The sequence below is a fragment of the Equus przewalskii genome, chromosome 28 (assembly GCF_037783145.1).
Source record: "Equus przewalskii isolate Varuska chromosome 28, EquPr2, whole genome shotgun sequence".
Taxonomy (NCBI): domain Eukaryota; kingdom Metazoa; phylum Chordata; class Mammalia; order Perissodactyla; family Equidae; genus Equus; species Equus przewalskii.
The window spans coordinates 10,198,402-10,218,375 of record NC_091858.1 but is presented as its reverse complement, the minus strand read 5'-3'; the positions used below and the strand labels follow the sequence as shown (position 1 = coordinate 10,218,375).

General features: G+C 42.4%; 1 pseudogene; it reads right to left on the bottom strand.

Annotated features, from left to right (window-relative positions):
* Positions 1 to 11,586: 11,586 nt before the first annotated feature.
* LOC103541242 (protein BUD31 homolog pseudogene) lies at positions 11,587 to 12,059 on the bottom strand (annotated as a pseudogene).
* Positions 12,060 to 19,974: the final 7,915 nt, after the last annotated feature.

Here is a 19,974-nt window from a genome sequence, read left to right as displayed (position 1 = left end):
TCCAACCAAGGTTCATGAATTACACTGTTTTTTATGCCTTTTGAACTTAGAATATAACTCCTCCACCATGTCTCCCCCCGTCCCCATTAAGTTAGCTTATTAGACACACCAGGCCAGTTGTCTTAATGGATGTCCCACATACTGGACTTGTTTGACTGTTTTTTCATAGTGTCATTTAAAGTTTTTCTCTATTCATGTATTTCCTGTAAACTTAGAGTTATGTCAAAGGCTGTGATTAGTCAAACATTTTTGACAAGAACACTTGATAAGTGGTACTGTGTACTTGATATTATAACACATTGGAAATGGCTATATGCTTTTAAAATATAATTTTATGTTTTATTAAACATGTCTATGTGTTTTTACCTGGGTAGGAGTGGTAAGATTTGAGTATGTGCTCAAATCATAGGTTATGGTCGCAAGACAGTTTTTTTTTTTTTTTTTTTTAACAAGAGAACAGATGGCCTGGCATACAAATTTTGAATGAATGAATGAGTACAAATTTGAAAGGAATGCCCAGAGCTGAGTTGCGTGAAGGGGAGCGTGCTCCAGAGAGACCTTGAGGAAGATCATCTTGACATTTTTCTCACCAGTGGTCAAACCCCCCTGCTGTTTAATTCAGCCTCGTGTTTCATTCAGCATTGAGCTCTGAAAGTCTATTGTGTGTAAGACACAGTCCCTACCTGTCAGTCTCCTTCATTCATTTCAACAATACAGATTCCAGAGGTTAGAAAATATGATCACTGAAGAAAAGCTTATATTACCTGTAATTTGGCTGCAGAAGGGAAGACTGGAGAGAAATTAAGAGTTTTCTTCTTTAGTTTATTAGTGTATTCTCCATCCTCGAGGTCAGATGTGCCTTCATATTAGAGGGTAAGAGTAGATTAAAAGGACTTCTAACAGTCTTATGTCTGTTACAAAATGTTCCTAGCAATAAATATTTGCAAAGAGTAAATAATTAATACAGTTTCAAGCCAAGATTAATTTTCTTCAATCTGAAATGGTTTAAGTTAACTTCTATAGTGTGTCAGGTCAATGGTCTCAGGGGTATCTTTAGGGCTTTTCCGTACTTCTGATTCCAGGCTCAAAATAAGTAACAAAAATTAGTTTAGCCAAATCTTAATTATCCATGGGGGGAGGAAAAGTTGAATGTGTGACAGACTAAGCAATAAATGGCTGCGTTTTTTACTAGTGGTTCTGAGAAAGTGTATCGCATGAACTCATTGGGATTCTTCCAGCTAGAGTTAGTGAAGGGTATATGGAAGTTCCTTGTACTACTCTTGCAACTTTTCTGTAAACATAAAATTATTTTAATATGAAAAGTTAAAAATAAAGCTTCTGGTGCTTAAAATGAATGAGCTAGATATATGGATTCTATTTCTTTCTTTTTTTTATTTTGAGAAAGATTAGCCCTGAGCTAACTACTGCCAGTCCTCCTCCTTTTGCTGAGGAAGACTGGCCCTGAGCTAACATCCGTGCCCATCTTCCTCCACTTTATATGTGGGACACCTACCACAGCATGGCTTTTGCCAAGTGGTGCCATGTCTGCACCCGGGATCCGAACCGGCAAACCCCGGGCCAACGAGCAGCGGAACGTGCCCACTTAACCGCTGCCCCACCGGACCAGCCCCTGGATTCTATTTCTATCTGGGCGTCACACATGCATTATTGTTAATATATTTTACTTACATGCCCTTATCAAAGCATATTTCCCTTGCTCTGGATGTGGTTCCAACATGATTGGTCTATCCCTTTAAATCTGTAGGAGACTAAAGGAGGCAAATCAGAAATCTAGAGTGGTGATATTTAGCAGGTTAATAGCAATGGGAGGTGCAGGAAATGAGAAAAATCCAAGAACTAAAAAATGTAGAGACAAGTAGTCCCCAGTAGCCCTGTTTTCCGTGATTGCAAAATAATTGGATGTATGAGTTGATACTGGTTAATGAATTCATATATGTAAAGCAATTAGAACAGTGTCTGGCACATGATAAGTGCAAAATAAATATTAGCTATTATTAGGCTTATCGTGATATTCTTGTCACACACAGGACGTGGTAGAGATATTCAAACTCTTTTTCTAGGAAGACAAGAAACTTTGCCATCTATAGTGCTGGGTGAACTTTTGGAGGAGAGAATGAAACCTCATTGCCTCCCCTGTGCTCTTGAGAAACGTAGACCCAGTTGTTTCCCCTGCCCCCACCCAGCTGCTCTAACTTATGCAGTGTGTTCTGCTGGGAACCTGCCCCCGTGGCTGGAATAGCCATGTGGACAGAGTGGGGACTATTAGCTCACATGCAAAGGCAGCCATATATAGACCATCCCACATGGTTTGAAAGCAAGTAGGGGGACAGAAGGGAGGAAGCGGGATAAATGGAGGGGGAAGCAGTGGAAGTGGGTGATAGGGAAGCAAGCCCTCAGCTATCTAGAAAACTCAGCTGTTCATGATGAGTCATTTCTTTCACGTTCACTGGCATCTAGGACTTCTTTCTAACGATGGGATGAAAGGTTTGGCATCTAGTAAGGGAATTTCAGAGCATAGGAAAGCATGAGTGAATCAAAGAACCCAGGGTCTGAGTATTGGTTCTAGGCCTTTTTTCACTGCCTGTGGCAAATCGTTCTCACTGAGCCTCAGCTCCTCACGTGTAGATGGGGGTGAGTATCTCTCCCCTGCCCTGTTGACCTCACAGGGCTGTTGTGAGGCTTGTAGATTTCGTGCGTGCCCGTGCGCACACACACACTCCCCTATAAAGTGTGATGTGAATTGAAGGGGTTATTTTCAAGTTGAATGGTGGAGCTAGGAAGCCTTTCCTAGACTCCTCCAAAATCACCCCACGAGGGAGGTAGGACATATTTACTAAGGGCATGGGCTTTGGCATCAGATACCTGGGTGTGAACCCTGGCTTTCTGCCTGAGTGATCTGGACAGGTTACTTAAAGTCCCTAAATCTCAGTTGGCTCATTTATACTGTGACTTGATTTGCTGTGAGGATTGAAGGAGCTAAAGTACGTAAGTCACTTCCACGGCAAGTGGTTCACAGTAAGCACTCAGCAAATAGCTATTATTATTATTCCACTGTATGAAAAGCATATACTAACTCCTCCCTTGTAAGGACTTTATTTGTCCATTTATTCCTATATTTATTTTTCATATATATATATGTGTGTTTGTATAATGTCTTGCTTGAGTGTTCTCTAATTCAAGTAGGCACAAAAAAAGCGAGAGAAGTATTAGGGATAATTTAAGGAGGACCTCTCTGGTGACCACATTTTCTGAAGCAAGAATCAGAACGGACGGTCTGACGAAGACACAAGTGTACATGAGGGGATCATGGGACAGGAGGTTTGTAGTTGGGTTGCCTCGGAAAATCTGGGACTTGTTGTAGGGGCAAGGGAACTGGGAGAAAAAAGCAAAAAGAAGGGGCTCGGGGTTGGGAAAAAGAAAGAGACCTAAGAGGAATTCACCTCTTCAGCCACTGGAGGCTGCTCTGGTTTTTCTTATCAGAGGTTCCATGCAGCCCACATGCTTTCCTGGCCAAGGAACCTCACACTGAACCCTGAAGAGCCAAAATATGAGGGAAATAGGATCAAAGGAGGAAACTGCAGACACAGAGCTATTCGTCCCTGGCAGGAGAGGGACGATTCATGAAGAGGGCGTCTCCTTTGAGGACAGAACAGTGATTTATGAAAGTCCGGTGGGGCAGTAGGTCAGCTAAGCCACATGACTTATGAACTTTATAGAACTTAGATTTCCTCCTAATCAGAGAACATAATGGCAACGTAAATACCCCTTGGGGAGGATGTCAAATTCACACTGAGTTGCAAATGACTGACATCAGGTCCTTTCCTGATAGTGAACTTTTTGAGACAGAGGAAGGAAATAAATCTATTTCCTTCTAAAAACCTGTTTCTAATTATAAACATTTCTATTATGGGAAAAAATGCCAAAAAAAAAAACTATAAAGAAAATATATTACTCATATACGCACAATCCAAAGATAACTTCTGCTGATTTGGTGAGTTTATTTTCAGTTTTAAGGGTTGACACTGTAGGTATAGAATGTATTTATAAGACAAAACATTTGGAGAGAATATTAATTTTTAAACTCTAGTGTATTAAATATTCATTGTTTTGAATTTGGCAAATGCATAAAGGCACAATAAGAAAATTAAAGATCATTCCAAAATTCCAACACTCGGAGACCGACAGAATGATATTTTGCTGTTTTACCTTCCATTTTTCCCTCAGTGTAGATATACACCTATTTTTATGAAAATTAGAATCATATGCACTATTTTATAACCTGCTCTTTTTCACTTAGGAATATTTCATGATTATTTCCCCATTCATTAAATATTTTTTAATACAAACCATTTTAAATGATTGCACAGTATTTCATTGTATGAATGCATTGTGGTTAGAATCAGAAAGGGAATTTTCTACTGTCAACTAGAAAGGGACATTTAAAAGAATATGCAGGAAAAGAAGTTTTTTAGTACCTTTAAGCATTTGGGAAATAATCATTTCAACCCAAACAATGATACAATTCTTGTATGTATACAAAAGGAGATTCAATAAGGCAGATCAAATAGGAGACAGTAAAAATAAAAACAAAGCAAAATAAAAATAATAGTAAAAAGAAAATAAAGCAAAACAGAACAAAAACAAGAACATAATTTTTCACATAAAGTCTGTAATTTATTTTTCTATGAACTCAAATTAGTCTCTGCCCAATGAGCCCAAACTAATGAGGGGCTTTTTGATTAGTATTTTTCCTACAAGCACTCTAACCCAGTATACGTCAAACCACATTGATTTCTTTCTTCTCACCACTCTTTCTTCACTTCCTATCTTATTAGGAGTGTGGCTCTCTTTCTTCCAGTTGCCCCGTACTGAAGCCTAAACTCCTTGGCGTCCTTGGTTCCTATCCCACTACCACCTGATTCAATAGGTAACCAAATTATGTCAATTCTTCATCCTCAATCTTTCAAATCACGCCTCTCCTCTACCATCACTGTCTTCTTGGGTTGGTCCTCATTGCTTACTTGCACTACCCTAAGAGTCTCCACACTGCTCTCCCACTCTCCTTTTAGAATTCACCCCAAGTATATTTTCTTCATTGCCAGCTGAGTAGTGATTTTTTGAAGTCCATGCTTCCTTTTGTCCCCATTGCTCGAAGTACTTTGATGGCTCCCCACTGGCTTTAGAGAAAATCTAAACCCCTTAACATAGTGGCCCATGTCTAACCTCATTTTTTGCTGTTTCCCATTCTGAATCCTGTTGCACACCAGTCCTAAGAAACCATGGGCAAGTTCCAATGTATTCCATGTTCTTTCTCATCTTCCTGCCTTTGTACCAGTCCAGGATCTCTTCATTTGTTCTCCCTTCTTTTTCGCTTAGCTGTGTTTACTCATTATTTAAAACTCATCTCCAACTTTATCTCACCTGCTAAGTATTTCTCTCCCTCTTCTCGCTCTCCAATCCGATATAATTATCCCTTTTATGTGCCCCAGAAACATAATTCTATCATAGTACTTAGCCCACTGCAGTGCAATACCTGGTTACTATTTCTCACCTACACTCAACTCAGAGCCATCTTTTATCTCTGCACCTTCTCCAGCTGCTCGGTACTTGGGGCATAGAGGGTGCTCAGTAAGTATTTTACTCATTAGTGAATAATTGATACTTTGGGCTGAGAAAGGGCTCACACCATTCATAAACACACATTAGAGTCAAGAATAACTGATGTGCGGGAACTACTCAGAACCTGGGCCATGTTGGGACATTTACCTGAGAGTTCACTTCCCTGGCATCTCCCCCAAGAGGAAGGAAGAGGTGTGTGTTTTAAAATTAATTCTGTCTTCAGTTGATAGGTACAGTGGTATTAAAATATGTTCATAAATTGTTTTGCTACTTCTGCCTTTAAAAAGTGGAGCCTCATCTCCTCCCCTTGAATGTGGGCTGTGCTCACTGATTTTTAATGAATAAAATGTGGTAGAAGTGGTGGTGTGTGACTTCTTAGACTAGGTCATAAAAGCCACTGTGGCTTCCTCCTTGTTATCTCTTTTGGATGACTTTCTTTAGGGAAACCAGCTGCCATGCTGTAAGTGTGATATTGTGATTTATAATAAAGAATATATATATTTGGTCCTTGTCCCTGTTCCTGGCACAGAGCTCCTAAAACCCTTGGAAATTCCTGTGATGACAATGATAAAGGTGTCTTGCTTTCTTAATGAAGTGACTTTTGGAAAGCCCCTGGGTCACGTAAGGAGGTGGGATGGTGGCCAAGGGAACCAACGAGGTAATTAGAGGGTTGGGACTTTTAGTCCTACCTCCAAACCTCCACGGAGAGGAGGGGGAGTGGAGATGGAGTTCAATCACCAATGGTCAATGATTTAATCAATTATGTCTAAGTAGTGAAGCCTCGTAAAAACCTGTAAGTATGGGGTTTGGAGAGCTTCCAGGTTGGTGAACACGTGGAGGTGCTGGGAGAGTGGCACACTCAGAGAGCATGGAAGCTCTGCTCCCCTTCCCGCATTTGTTGCCTGTGTATCTCTTCATCTGGCTATTGATTTGTATCCTTTAATATCCTTTGTAATAAACCAGTAATCTAGTGAGTAAACTGGTTTCCTGAGTTCTGTGAGCCACTCTAGCAAATTAATCAAACCCAAGGAGGGGGTTGTGGGAACCTATGATTTATAGCCAGTGGGTCAGAAGCACAAGTAACAACTTGGACTTGTCATTAGCATATGAAGTGGGAACAGTCTTGTAGGACTAAGCTCTTAACCTATGTGATCTGATGCTAAATCCAGGTAGGTAGTGTCAGAATTCAGTTGAATTGTAGGACACCTAGCTGGTGTTGAAGAATTTATTGGTGTGAGGAAAGAACCTACACATTGGAATTGGTATCAGAATTGTAGTGAGGACACTCCCGCAACTCTGTGGAGGAACCCAAATGGCGAGCATCTGAAGCCTCCTGCTAAAAGCCAGCAAGGAGCTGAGGCCTCTTGATAACAGCCAGGTGAGCGAGCCAGCTGAGAAGTGGATCCTCCAGCCCAGTCAAGCCTTCAGATGACTGCAACCCCAGCCAACATCCCGACTGCCACCTCTTGAGAGACTCTGTGCCAGAGCCATCCATCCAGCTAAGGCACTTGTGAGTTCCTGACCCACAGAAACTGTGACATAATAAAAGTTTGCTGTTGTAAGCTTTTAATTTTGGAATTGTTTGTTACACAGCAGTATATAAGTATGCAATGGGCAAGGCTAACATCACTTTGGGCTCCTTCCATTGAAGCAAGGCTGCTTTCTGGCAGGCATCGCTGAGAATCCCCATGCCTAGAAATTTTTCCAGTTCTTATGAAAATGCCCTTATCCTGAAATGTAACTGTGGCTGTTATAGTCACCTCAAAGGTCCTACAGAGCTCCAGGCACAGACTAATTAGGTGGGTAACTCAACCAGTCCATTGTATTGGCTGTTTTTCTATATCAGCAAAAAGGGAGGGTTTCCAGCAAAGTTCTCAGGCCTTAGTATTTGATGTTAGGGCCCTCAAAACATATGCAATTGCAAGAGGAAAAAAAAATTATTAGGAAAAGGAAATGCCACCTTTTCTTAAACTTCCCTTGCCCCACATCTTATACATACAGCCCTGTCTTTGATTTATGTTCATTAAGTATGAACTGTAAAGATTTTCACTGGATAGTGAGGAGGAGTTCTGGTGGAGCCTTATGGTAAAATAAAAGAAGAACTGAGGATTCCAATGGGATATTTCGAATAGTCCTTGATTAATTTAAATTTTCACATATGTTGGCAGAGGGATGTGCTTATAATGTGGGCTATTGAGCTGGAAGGATCGGGGCTCAAATCTAGGTGTCTGGCCTCCAAGCTCTGTGTCTCTGGAAACAGTCCCACACCTCCTTAGCTCCAACTTCATCTTCTCTAAAATATAGGAAAAGAATATCTATCATAGCCATTGAACAGATGTTTGTTGAGTGATTAGCATGTGCCTATAATAAGCGAGGTTCTGGGTATACAAATGGTCCCTATCCTTATGGACCTTTCAGCTTAGTGGAGGAAACTGGCAAGTTAACACCAACTTTCATTTTAAGAGTCTGATCAGTTCCACCACGGAGATAATAATTGGGTTCTATGGGATCTTGAAGGACTGGTAGCTAATTAGTTTGGGAGCATGAGGGGAATGGAAAGTTTTCAGGAGGAAGAGACTTCTGAGATAGCACCTGAGAGATGAGTAGACATCAGCTAGGAGAATGTTGGGGGTCGGGGTGGTGACAGATGCAGACAGTCCAGGCAGAAGAAACACCCTTTATAGAGGATTGGAGAGGTTTGGGCAATTGAAGCTGGTTCTGCCAGGCTGGAGAATAGAGTGCTAGGTAGAGACTGATGAGAGAGGCTAGAGAGGTAAGCAGAAGTCAGACTGAGAAGGACTTCGCTAGGCTGATGTAAAATTTAAATGAGATAATGTGTGAAAAGTCTATCAATCCAGTTGGTTCCTGACTTTGTCTTGTCCAATGGGGGAATATATTCTACAGTTAGGGGCTCTTTTAAGTGAAAGATTCTTGTGCAAAGACAATTGCTGTCTCCTGGAGGAACAGGGACCGTATGTTATTAATCTTTTTTATAAGTTTGGTGCTATATTGAGTTGAAGCCTGAATCCAGGCTGTTTTCACAGTGCCTTCGTTCAGATTGTCTCCTCTTTTGTGCCATGTGCTTCTTATCCTTTTCAGGATTTGTTAGTGTGTGCTTATGTTTGGGGTTTTGTGGTGATGATGTGTGGATCTCTTGTGGCAGGGAGAGGAATTGATAACAGCTGAGAGTACAGTAAATAAAACAGATGAGAAGCAATTGCTTGTGGTGAAAAATACTTGGCAAAGCCAGTCTGCTGTCAAATTGGAGAGAGCTTGGTCGGTGGGTCTGGCAAACGTTTCCTAAGACTCTTGCAGATGGGTGGGAGTGAAGGAGGGACGACGGGAGGGGCAGGGGAGGGGAAAGAGAAAGGCCCCTGCCTTTTAGGTCCTCAGAACATGCTAAATGAGACCTGTGCAAACATAAGCCTTACATGAGGGCAGATTGTGGAACTGTCTTAAAGAGGCTTGAGAACATTGCATATAAATTCATTCTGACTGAGGGGTCTGGAAAGACACAGAGGTAGAATTCGGGCTTCAAGGAGGGGTCAAGAACACATGTAACATACTTGGCACACAGGGCACTCGCTCACTGAATGTTCTCTTCTGCTGTCTCTCCCTTCACTGTGTTCTTTCTGCTCCTGTCCTCTCTGCCTGAGACTAAGTGATTATTTGCATCTAGAGGGGACTCTGGAGGATACTGTGCCGGGACAGCAGGTGTCTTGGCCATGCTTCTTGGGTTCCTCGCAGGATTTCTGGGAAGATCAAGTGGGCCAGAAGAAACTCAACACATGGGAGCTGAATACAGATGTGATTTGAATGAGTTATGTGGCAGGCCTTGGGATTTTTTTTTTTGTGGAAAAGGAAATTTAATCACCAAATGCAGTCACTTAGAAAATGCCACTTACAAATCTGTTCTTCATTTGGCATGCTAAATTGTTCTAAATCCACCCAATTACTACTATTTTTAAAATTTATTTATTGTGGTAAAATATACATAACATAAAATTATGTAAAATTTAGCAGTGTTAATTACATTCACCATGTTGTGCTACCATCATTAGTATCTTTTTCCAAGACTTTTTTTTGTTACCCCCCAAAAGACTCTATAACTGTTAAGCAATAACTTCCCATTTCTCCCCTCCCCCCAGCTTCTGGTAACCTCTAATCTATTTTCTGTCTCTATGAATTTGCCTATTCTAGGTACCTCATAGATACCTCAGATAATGGAATCATACAGTATTTGTCTTTTTGTGTCTGGCTTATTTCACTTAGTATAATGTTTTCAAGGTTCATTTATGTATAATATTTGTCAGAACTTTATTCCTTTTTATGGCTAAATACTATTCCATCACATGGATATACCACATTTTGTTTATCCATTCATCTGTTGATGGACACTTGGGTTGTTCCCACTTTTGGCTATTGTGAATAGTGCTGCTGTGAACATTGGTGTACAAGTATCTGCTTGAATTCTTGCTTTCAATTCCTTTGAGTATATACCTAGGAGTGAAATTGGAATTGTTAGATCATATGAAAATTCTATATTTAGCTTTTTGAAGAACTGCCAAAGTGCCTTTCACAGCAGCTGCACGATTTCACATTCCCACCAGCAATGCACAAAGATTCCAATTTCTCCGCATTCTCACCAACGTTTGTTATTTTCTGTTTTTTTGATAATAGCCATCCTAATGGATGTTGAGTAGTATCTTATTGTGATTTCGATTTGCATTTTCCTAATGACTGTGATGTTGAGCATCCCAGGCCTTGGGATTTTATATGCATCTTCTCACTTAGTTTCCCAGACAATCATTAGTATCATTTTGTAGACATTGAAACTGAAGCTCTTACGCACTGCAACTTGACCAAAGTTTCACATTTTAAGAGTTGAAGCCAGCATGGAAGTTCAGGATTTCTGACTCCAATGTCTCTTCTTATTTTTTAAATTGTTAAGCACCTTACAATACAAGGCAATCAATGCTATTTTTATGTGGTAAAGTGTAAGTCAAGATTTTGGGCAATGCTTTCTGTTTCAAGCATGAATATTTCAGGCTCATAAGAGCAGTAAACTTTTACCTCTTAAGAGTGGACAGTAGTTCCCCCACCCACATTTAAGGACATGAAGAACACAGGGGACTTATTGCTGAAAAGCTTAACAACCGTTTATTGACCAGGAAGGGTTGGGGAAAATCTCTGCTTCCGGTTCAGCAGTTATAGCTCCAGAGAGAAAATAGAAGGCAGGAGTCTGGCCAAAAGAAATCCTTCCATAATCTTGGAGCTGAATTCTATTTCCTTTTTCCTGGGCTTAACCTCACATTCCTAGAGAGCAAAGTTCCGGCTCGTACTTGGAAGGAAATACAAGTCACGTATGCAAAATCTTTGATTTTTGTTTTTTCAAAGGCTCACCACTCGCCCCCTGGTGGAGAGAATCTGAAAGCACGAGGCTGCATTTTTCCTCCCTTTGACATTTGAGGCCATTTGCTCAAAGTCCCCTGATTGCTGTCTTCCTGCACGTGAAGTACCCTAAGGTGGCGGGAGTCAGTTTCCTTTCTAGTGACTATTTATTCATTTGTTTAGTTTTTCAATTTTATGTCCATGACATTGGGTTTAGGAAAAGGAAGTAGTCATGAGTATATGGAACTGAGATACCCCCTTGTCTTTCAAATGGGATTGAGATGAAGGTTCCAATTGTCTTGAAGTTCTGGATCTGGTTCAGGGGCAGCAGAGGTCCACCACTACTGCTGGGGAGGGCTGGGGGGGGGGGGTGTGTTGGGAGAAACCAGGAAACGGGCATGGAGAGACTACAGAGGGTTCAGAGTGCAGAGCACCCAGGAAGATCCTGATGACCTCAACGTACACCAGTTTCAGGGGAGCAGAGCTTTTGTGCCATCTCGGCCACTGTCGAAGTTCAAAGTCCAGGGCAGAGTAAGAGTCCCGGCGACAGCCACCTCAACCAGAACAGCCCCTGCAACCACAGGGCACACCCTCCACCAGTCTGCCTGCTTCCTGCTGGCTTTAGGAAACCTGGGAGGTGCAATTTCTTCCAAAGTTTGCATCCCAGAATCCAAATACACTGTAGGCAACACAAATTGTCATGACCACGTGTTTTCCACTTGGCAATCAGGTTTGGATCTGCGTAGCCTTCTTTCAGGCAATATTCATACAGTTCTCGGCTGATGGCTCTCTGCTTATGAAACAGTTTGAAGATGTAGCAGGATTGCTGATGGTCAAGATGGGCCAGACAGATCCTGCTTTTCTCTTTCCTCCATGAAGTTCTCTCTCAGCTTCCTGCATTTTCCGATCCAACTCACCAGTGTTGGCTCAGTCAGCTCCCAGCCATCAGGGGAATGTTCCGGCTTCTTTTCATTTTCTATGTGTAGGCTGCTTGAATTAAGCTGAGCCTCAGGGAATGTAGAACTCATTTTCTGTGTCCTTTCCCCTCGGCTGCCTGCAGTCCCGGAACCTCCGTGAGGGTCCGTGGGCTATGTAAAGGGCTTCCACTTGATTGAGTCATGCCCAACCAGCACCTTATTCCTCTTGATTAACTCAAGGATTTGGGACTTCGTTTACGTCTGCCAAATGATTTCACAGTTGCAACTCAGCTAGGGTTTGATTGGGTAACTGGGAGATGGTGTCCTATGGACCATCTGGAGAACAAGGATCACAACAAAGCCCAGATCATCTCAAAACTGTAATTGAAATCATTCACCAATCCAGAATATAAATACTATTGTTATGAATTTAACTAAATGATGGACTGAAAATGTTTGCAAGATTTGGCTCTTGCTAGGTTAATTGCCTCTTTATATAGCAAGAACGATGTCATATTTCCTATAATATGGGTAGAACATTAATTCAGCATTTTCTCTAGCACAGTTGATCCCAGTGAGTTCTCTATGGTTGGTCATTTAAAAAAGTTCCTTTCAGCTTCATAAGCCCTCATTGGTGGTGTCCCTTCTTAGGCTCCTTCATGGCTTCTGGCCGAGCAGGTGCCAGCTGCTGGGAGAACCTCTTGCAACCCTCTCTCCCAGTTATAGAGAAGAACTTAAGCAGGTGAGGGCCCTTGTGGTAGGTTGAAAATGGCCCCCTAAAAGACACTCATCTCCTAATCCCTGGAGCCTGTGAATGTCACCTTAAATGGGAAAAGGATCTTTGCAGATGTCATTAAGTTAAGGATCTTGAGATGGGGAGGTTATCTTGGATTGTCTGGACCGGCTCTAAATGCCATCACTTGTTTCTTCATAAGACGGAGGCAGAGGGAGATTCGACACTGGCAGAAGAGGACAAGGCAATCTGACTATGGAGGCAGAGACTGGAGTGACATGGCCACAAATCAAGGAAGCTGGGAGCCACCGGAAACTGGGAGAGGCAAGGAACGGCTGTCCCCTAGATCTCGTGGAAGGAGTGCGGCCCTGCCAACACCTTGATTTGAGCCCAGTGATACTGATTTCAGACTTTTGGCTCCAGAACTGTGATAGAATAAAAATCTGTTGTTTTAAGCTGCCAAGTTTGTGGTAATTTATTGCGGCAGCATAGGAAAATAACACAACCCTGAAGATTAAGTTTTATTAGCTTCACACCAAATTCAACTGTTTTTGTATTTTAAGCCTTTGGACTTGTCTGGCCATACATCCAGTTGGATAAGCAGTGTGGGATGGGTTGTGGAGACTAAAGAAAAGATCTGGAGACGGCAAATGAGACTTACAGGTTTATTGGGAGTGACTTATGGGGAGCATCCAGTGTTGGCCGGCTGCACGGAGCTGTGCACCGCAAGAAGGGGCTGCTTATATAGGCAGGGGGGCACAAAGGCTGTGTGCTTGCCAAGAGGGGCTGTCCCTGGTATGGCCCGCATTCCCAGGAACAGTAGCTCATGTGGAGGGGCTCTGTGTTCCTTTAAGACGTGATGTTCTTTGAGTGAGATAAGATAAGATCCTGGCTGGCCAGGTCCTGGATCATTACAAATCCCAGCAGCTGGGCATCATGCCCAGAAGTTTGGCATCCTGCCCAGAAGGGGGCTGGAAGGACACATGGTTGCAGTGGGCTTGTGGGTTCTTGCTGAGCAAGCAAGGCCCAGGCCCTACAGGACTGAAGATAGGTGAAGTGAGAGATTGAAGAGGGTGAGAGAGTCCATCTTCAAAAGGGTATTCTGGAGCTCCCACATTTTTGCTAAGAAAGGCTGTCAGGTATGAGTGAGGGGACTTTGGGGGGCTCACTGAGCCTTAGCAGTTTCTCACTTTGGCCATTTTGTCACTGCTGTGTTGACTTTCACGCTGAGCAAGAATAGGAGAAGGGCTTGTGTGTTTGTTTTGGTGGAGAGTGTAAAGAAGGAACTTGATGAGAACAACGAATTCTTTTACACACTAAGTCTTGGGAGAAGTAGGGAATAGAACCCTATGAAATAAAATTGAGCCGGCAGTTTTGAAGCGGGATTGGAAAAAATAGATGGAAGTCCTTGGGGCTCAACACAAGAAAATAGGAAACCTGGAGCTGCTGCATACCCCGAGATGGGTGCCGAGGGGCTCTGCCCTATTGGCACGGCACAACCATACACGGACATCATTTCTATTAGTGAAGATGGAAGAGGAAAGCTCTTCGCCTGGAGCAGATTGCATTATTGCGCCTGATTATGTTCTCTTTCCCTCCTGTAAGATGAGTATTCATTTCTGCCTGTTGTCATGAGATTTACCATGCCTGCCATGGGAGGAGTATGCTTCCCCACCTCACCTATATCGGGCTTAGCCATATGATTTGATTTGGCCAGTATGGTTGGAAAGGGCAGTATGCCAGTTCCCAGGAGAAGCTTTAGGAACCATCAGAATATTTCTCCAGCTTTCCTGCTTCTCTCTTTCTGCTAAGGGATAAGTAAGTCTCAGATGGGGACGGTTCCTCTGACCTGGACTCCAGAAGACAAGAAGTGAAGCCACGGCCAGTACTCCACTGACGAGCAGTAAGAACAATCTCTATGGATCTCAGCCTTTGCGGTTCTCGGGTTGGTTGTTATAATTAAGAGCTCTATAATTAAGTGAGAGTGAAGGGAAGGTCAGAAGGGAGGCATCCCTCATCACATCTCAGTTACCTTACGTGTTAAGGCAAGAATCGTAGTGGTGTTGTGAATGAATCTTCAGAAAATGAAGCATGTGTGGGAGTGGAGGAAAGACAGCCATTTTGGTCAGGGAGGTTCCTTCTAAGAGTCAACTTTGAAGTTTTAGGAGGTTGTGAAGGTGCTAGCTGAGTGGAAAGTGGGTGAGACTTCCCAGCAGAGAGTAGGGGACACATTCTGGGAAAAGTAGGGAAGTGCACAGTGGAATGGTGTCTATAAAAAGCATGGACGGAATGGCTGTGCTTAGGTGGTGTGTGGTGGTGTGTATGTCTTGCAAAGGCATTTGGGTTTCATCCCCAAATCTCTGGAGAGCTAATGAAAGGTTTTAGACGGGAGCAATGATATCAATTTAGATTTTAGAATGGATGGAATGGATGTTATCTTAGGCAACAGGATGTGCTCAAAACATCTACTGAATGGGCGACAGGAAACAGTGAGATCTACCACCTGCTAAGTGCTCCTAGGTGCTTGGTTTGCAAAGGTGTCCAGGGTGACCACATCGCTAGAGGCAGCAGCAGGGGATTTCAGTTTCTATGAACAAATGCATATAATGGTATTTGAGTATTTTTTTGTCCTTTAAAAAGGGAACAACATGAGATCTTCTGAGTGTGTTCTAAATGAGTGCCTTGTGATTCCCTCATTTGGAGAACGGTTACCGCTCAGCTGAATGCCAGGAGCTACCATGATGATCTCCATATGCTTTCAGTTCTTACTCTCAGCCAATTATTGTTCAACATATTCTTATAATGTGCTGTGGTTTGAAGAAAGGAAGTGTAAGGAGCACAGATTTTTAAAACATAACAAGTTAGGAGTAGAAATCGAAAATATTTCTGCAAATTTCCTTCAGGTAGATCTTTATCGTTGGTTTGAGTTATCTTCCACTGATCAAATGTTTTAGTGACACGTTGAATGTCTCTGGCCTAAAATATAAAAAAAAGAGAAAACAGAGTGGTGTTTATATACTAGTTTTCCTTTTCATTTAATGTGAGTAAAGGCCATCCATACCCAAGATAGGTCATTTGCAGAGAAGTGCTTGCAAATACAAACTTTGCTCATCTTGTCAATAAGAAATAAAATATACAAATGTTAAATCCCTTCATATTTTAATGCAAAATGAGTGAATTCATAAGTTTAGGTAGTAAAAGCAATTTTTGCCTAGACTTAATGGCTTAACATAGGGTTGATTTGACTACATATTTTGGTATAAATTCAGTCTTCAAATCATGTGATATGATGCCAGCTTGGATTTTACTTTTGTCAATGAAAATATTTTTTATATGTCAACAATTTAGGATAAATTAAACAACATCTCTCTTATTAAATGAGAATAAATTAAGATGTGCCTTTATGAATCAGAACAGTACCTGGCACAGCTTATGGCCTCAATCCATATTTATTGAGTAAATGAATATATATTAAGATTATATTAGTATAAACTTTACAATACAATCTTTCTAGATATATAGATCTAAAATAATATTCTTTCTACATAAAATCACTTAAATATCATAGGTTAAGTAAAATAGTGAAATAATTTGAATAAATCTTAAAGTTTGAGAATCCATATTATTGTTTAAGGGTCAGGCACACAGGGTCACTGGCCCCCAGGGGGCACTATTCCCATGAAATATAATGTGAAGGGCACTAGAACTGAATTCAGAAGTCAAGGAGATTGAGAGCACCTCTCTACATAGACTGCCTCATCAATCCTCCCACCATCTTGCAAAGGTGGAATTGGATCCTATTTTAGACGTGAGGAAACTAAGGATAGCAAGTTATTGCCTTGTTCCAAACCACTTGGCAGGTTAGTGGAAAGATTCAGGTCTGAGCACAGGTCTCCCTAGTTCAAGTGCCTGCCCACTGCCTCATGATCTCGTCTAAACACGCAATGAGGAAGGCTTCAAAAAGGTGGTGGGACAAAGAAGGGACAGTCCAAAGCATTTAGGAGAGGGTCCATTGGGTGTGAGGTGTAAGCTGTGAGGTGTGAGGGGTGATGGAGCAGGAGCTTGAGGCCGGGTGGGTGGAAGCTGGGGTGATGTTGTTGGGGGGTGGGAGTCAGTTTAGTTTTTGACACCTGGTGTTTGTGGTTCCATATGATGCTGAAATGGATAGATCCAGTTGGCAGTTGTGTGTGTCTTCCTGGAGCTTAGGAGTGTTGCCTAGGCCCCTAAGATGATTTTGAGCAAAAGCTGTGGGGAGAAGTACCAAGGACAATATTTACCTCCCTCTAGATTTTGTCAGGGGGTAGAAAACCTTGGAAAGGAAACTTGATAGCTTGACTCAGGGTTTACCTGGAAGCAGATTGAGATGAGGGCCCTAGGAGTGCAAGTGGGCTCATCAGAGTCTCGGCTCCCTCCCCAGCCTCATATTATATTTAATAGAGTTTTAGACGAGTCCCTTACCTCTGGGTGCAAGAGGCACTGTCCAGTCTTTGCTGTCTATAAACCCAGCACAGTCTTTGACTGAGGTGATGTTTGAGATACTTTCTTAATATTGTACCAGGGCATGGATACTGATGAACATCACTGCGTCAGGAGCTTAGCTCAGCTGCAAGAAACTTGAATAGAACCCGTGGTCATTCCCTAGTTAACCCCTTCCAGGCAGACCCAGCCGAGATTCTGCCTGTGCCTGTGCCTGTGTCTGCGGCTGAGTCATGGGGCCTTTTGATGCTGAGAAAAGGTTTGATGTGGGAAGGGATCTGTACTCCAGCTCTGCTTCAAGCCAGGGCTTGGAATGTGACAGTGGTGTCTATTACAATCAGTTCATAACTTTTAATGGGAACACAAAAGCTGTATGCAGCAGCGTCCCCCTTCCTTTTCTGAGCTGCCAGGTTGAGGCTTTATAGGTAAGAGATCTGTAAACGTGTGTGTGTTTGTGTGTGTGTGTGTGAGAGAGAGAGAGTGTAGGAAGGAGGCAGGGTAGGGATGGGGGTGGGCATGGGAGAAGGGCAAGGGTTTATAAAGAAAATGAAAAGAATCAAAAGGATGAGAGAGAGACAGAGAAAGAGCTAGGAGACAGTAAATCCTATCTAAGCGCACAATGATAATTTACTTTAGGAAAGGGCAGCGGGCGTCAGCTGGTATCTAACATTGTCTCACTATGAAAGGAGTAACCTTTCTAGAGAGCAACGGATTCACCCAGGGAAGAGGAAGAAGAGGTATTGCTCCCTGCAGTGCCGGATAGAATGTGGCTTTTATTAAAATAAGAAAGGTCGAAGGAAGACAGGTGTTGAGAGCAGGCAGAGTTCTAGTGAAATCGTTCACGGTGCCCTGAAGCAGAGGCCTTACCTATTGGCTGCTGGCTCCTTCTGGAACCACCAGGAGTGGGAACAGGCTGCCCAGCACTCTAAGCCGCCTGCCCTCCCACTTTCAGCCTATTCAGGATGGAGAACCAGCCTACTACATGTTTAGTCAGAAATATGCAGGGCCAGCCCGGTGGCGCAGCAGTTAAGTTCGCATGTTCTGCTTCAGTGGCCTGGGGTTCGCTGGTTGGGATCCCGGGTGTGGACCTATGCACCGTTTGTTAAGCCATGCTGTGGCAGGTGTCCCACATATAAAGTAGAGGAAGATGGGCACGGATATTAGCTCAGGGCCAGTCGCCCTCAGAAAAAAGAGGAAGATTGATGGCAGATGTTAGCTCGGGCCTAATCTTCCTCAAAAAAAAAAAAAAAAAAAATATGCAGCACAAATTCTATGTGGTCTCTATGTGAGGGAGCTTAGGTAAATTACAAGTACTCAGCTTAGATAATGAATTTGCCTTGAGCGTGAATCCTCCTAGATATCGGTGTCTCTACAGAACTTGTTCATTTGGATACGTCCTGTGCACTGGTCTTATCAGTGGGCAGGGGACGTCAGTTCTCAGTATAGTGTGCTAAGGGGATTCAGCTCATGGTTCTCCTTTGTAAGCTGCTAAAATTCACTACTTGGATTTCCTTTCTAGACAAGAAAGGCTGTAGAGTGGGAGAGCAGCTCTCCAATTCCTTGCTGTTTCATGAAAACAAGCCAGGTCTGCTAAGGATTTTAGTGTTGCCTAATACAGGTTGAATTACGTTCCCCCAAATTCATATATTGAAGTTCAACCCCACAGTACTTGAGAATATGACCTTATTTGGAAATGGGGTCGTTGCAGATATCATTAGTTAAGACGCAGTCGTACTGGAGTAGGGCATTCCCTTAATAAAACGTAACCTTTTATAAAGTCCTTAATCAAAATGTTTGGAAACAGACACCCGGTAGGGAGAATGCCGGGTAATGGTGGCTGTTTAGAAGCCAAGGAGAGAGCCTAGACAACCCTTCCCTTGGTCCTCAGAAGGAACCAACCCTGCTGACCCCTTCTTTTTGGACTTCTAGCTTCCAGAATTGTGAGACAGTCCATTTCTGTTGAAGCCACCCAGTTTGTAGGACTTTGTTACGGTGGGCCCAGCGAACGAGTATGCTGATTGTGGTGGTAACTAATCAGAGATAACAAATGTGGATGTTGCAAAAGTAATTAAGTTTCTAGAATCTGAAAAAACCTCTACCGTCAACCTGGTGAGGTCCAGGTTGCTTTCTGAGTGTTTCTTGGCCTTTGCCTTCAATTAGAACTTTATCCAGAATAGTCTAGTGCATTCCATTTCAAATTACTCAGGGTCATTATAATTAATAAATAGAGTGTTTTATTTGTCCACGTTATTTATTTTCTCCACCCCTGCCATGTTTCCTTGAGCAGAGTTCAGGCTTTGGTTTTGGCCTTGTACCTTGGATTGACTAGTGGAGTGTGCGTGGGTGCAACATGTGCATGCCCAACAGAAGCTTTAATACCAAAGATTTGTATGATACCACTAATATTATTTGACTAGACTCTATTTCTACAATCTTAAAGTGGCCGGAATTAGAAATTAAAAAAGCTTTGGCTGATTTTTTTTATTAAAAAAGTGAAATCTCAGGCACACCAATAATTCCTTTAAAAACCTTTTAGTACTATCACAATGAAAATATCATTTTCTTGGAGGTGGCGACTGCGGGATGCCCTGGACTTAAATCTGAGCTCTACCTCATTAACTTGATATAGTGAGAATTAGTCAGAAAAAGGCTGATTGTCTTATGGCGAACTAAATGTGTACTCATTAATTAGCCTTAGAACATGATTATCTGGGACTGCTAAGGCTTAGCTCATCCTTACTCATGTTGACAATAGTTAACTATTTCTATGTACTATTACTAGATATAAAAATGCCGCCTATAAAGATAAGTAAAAAG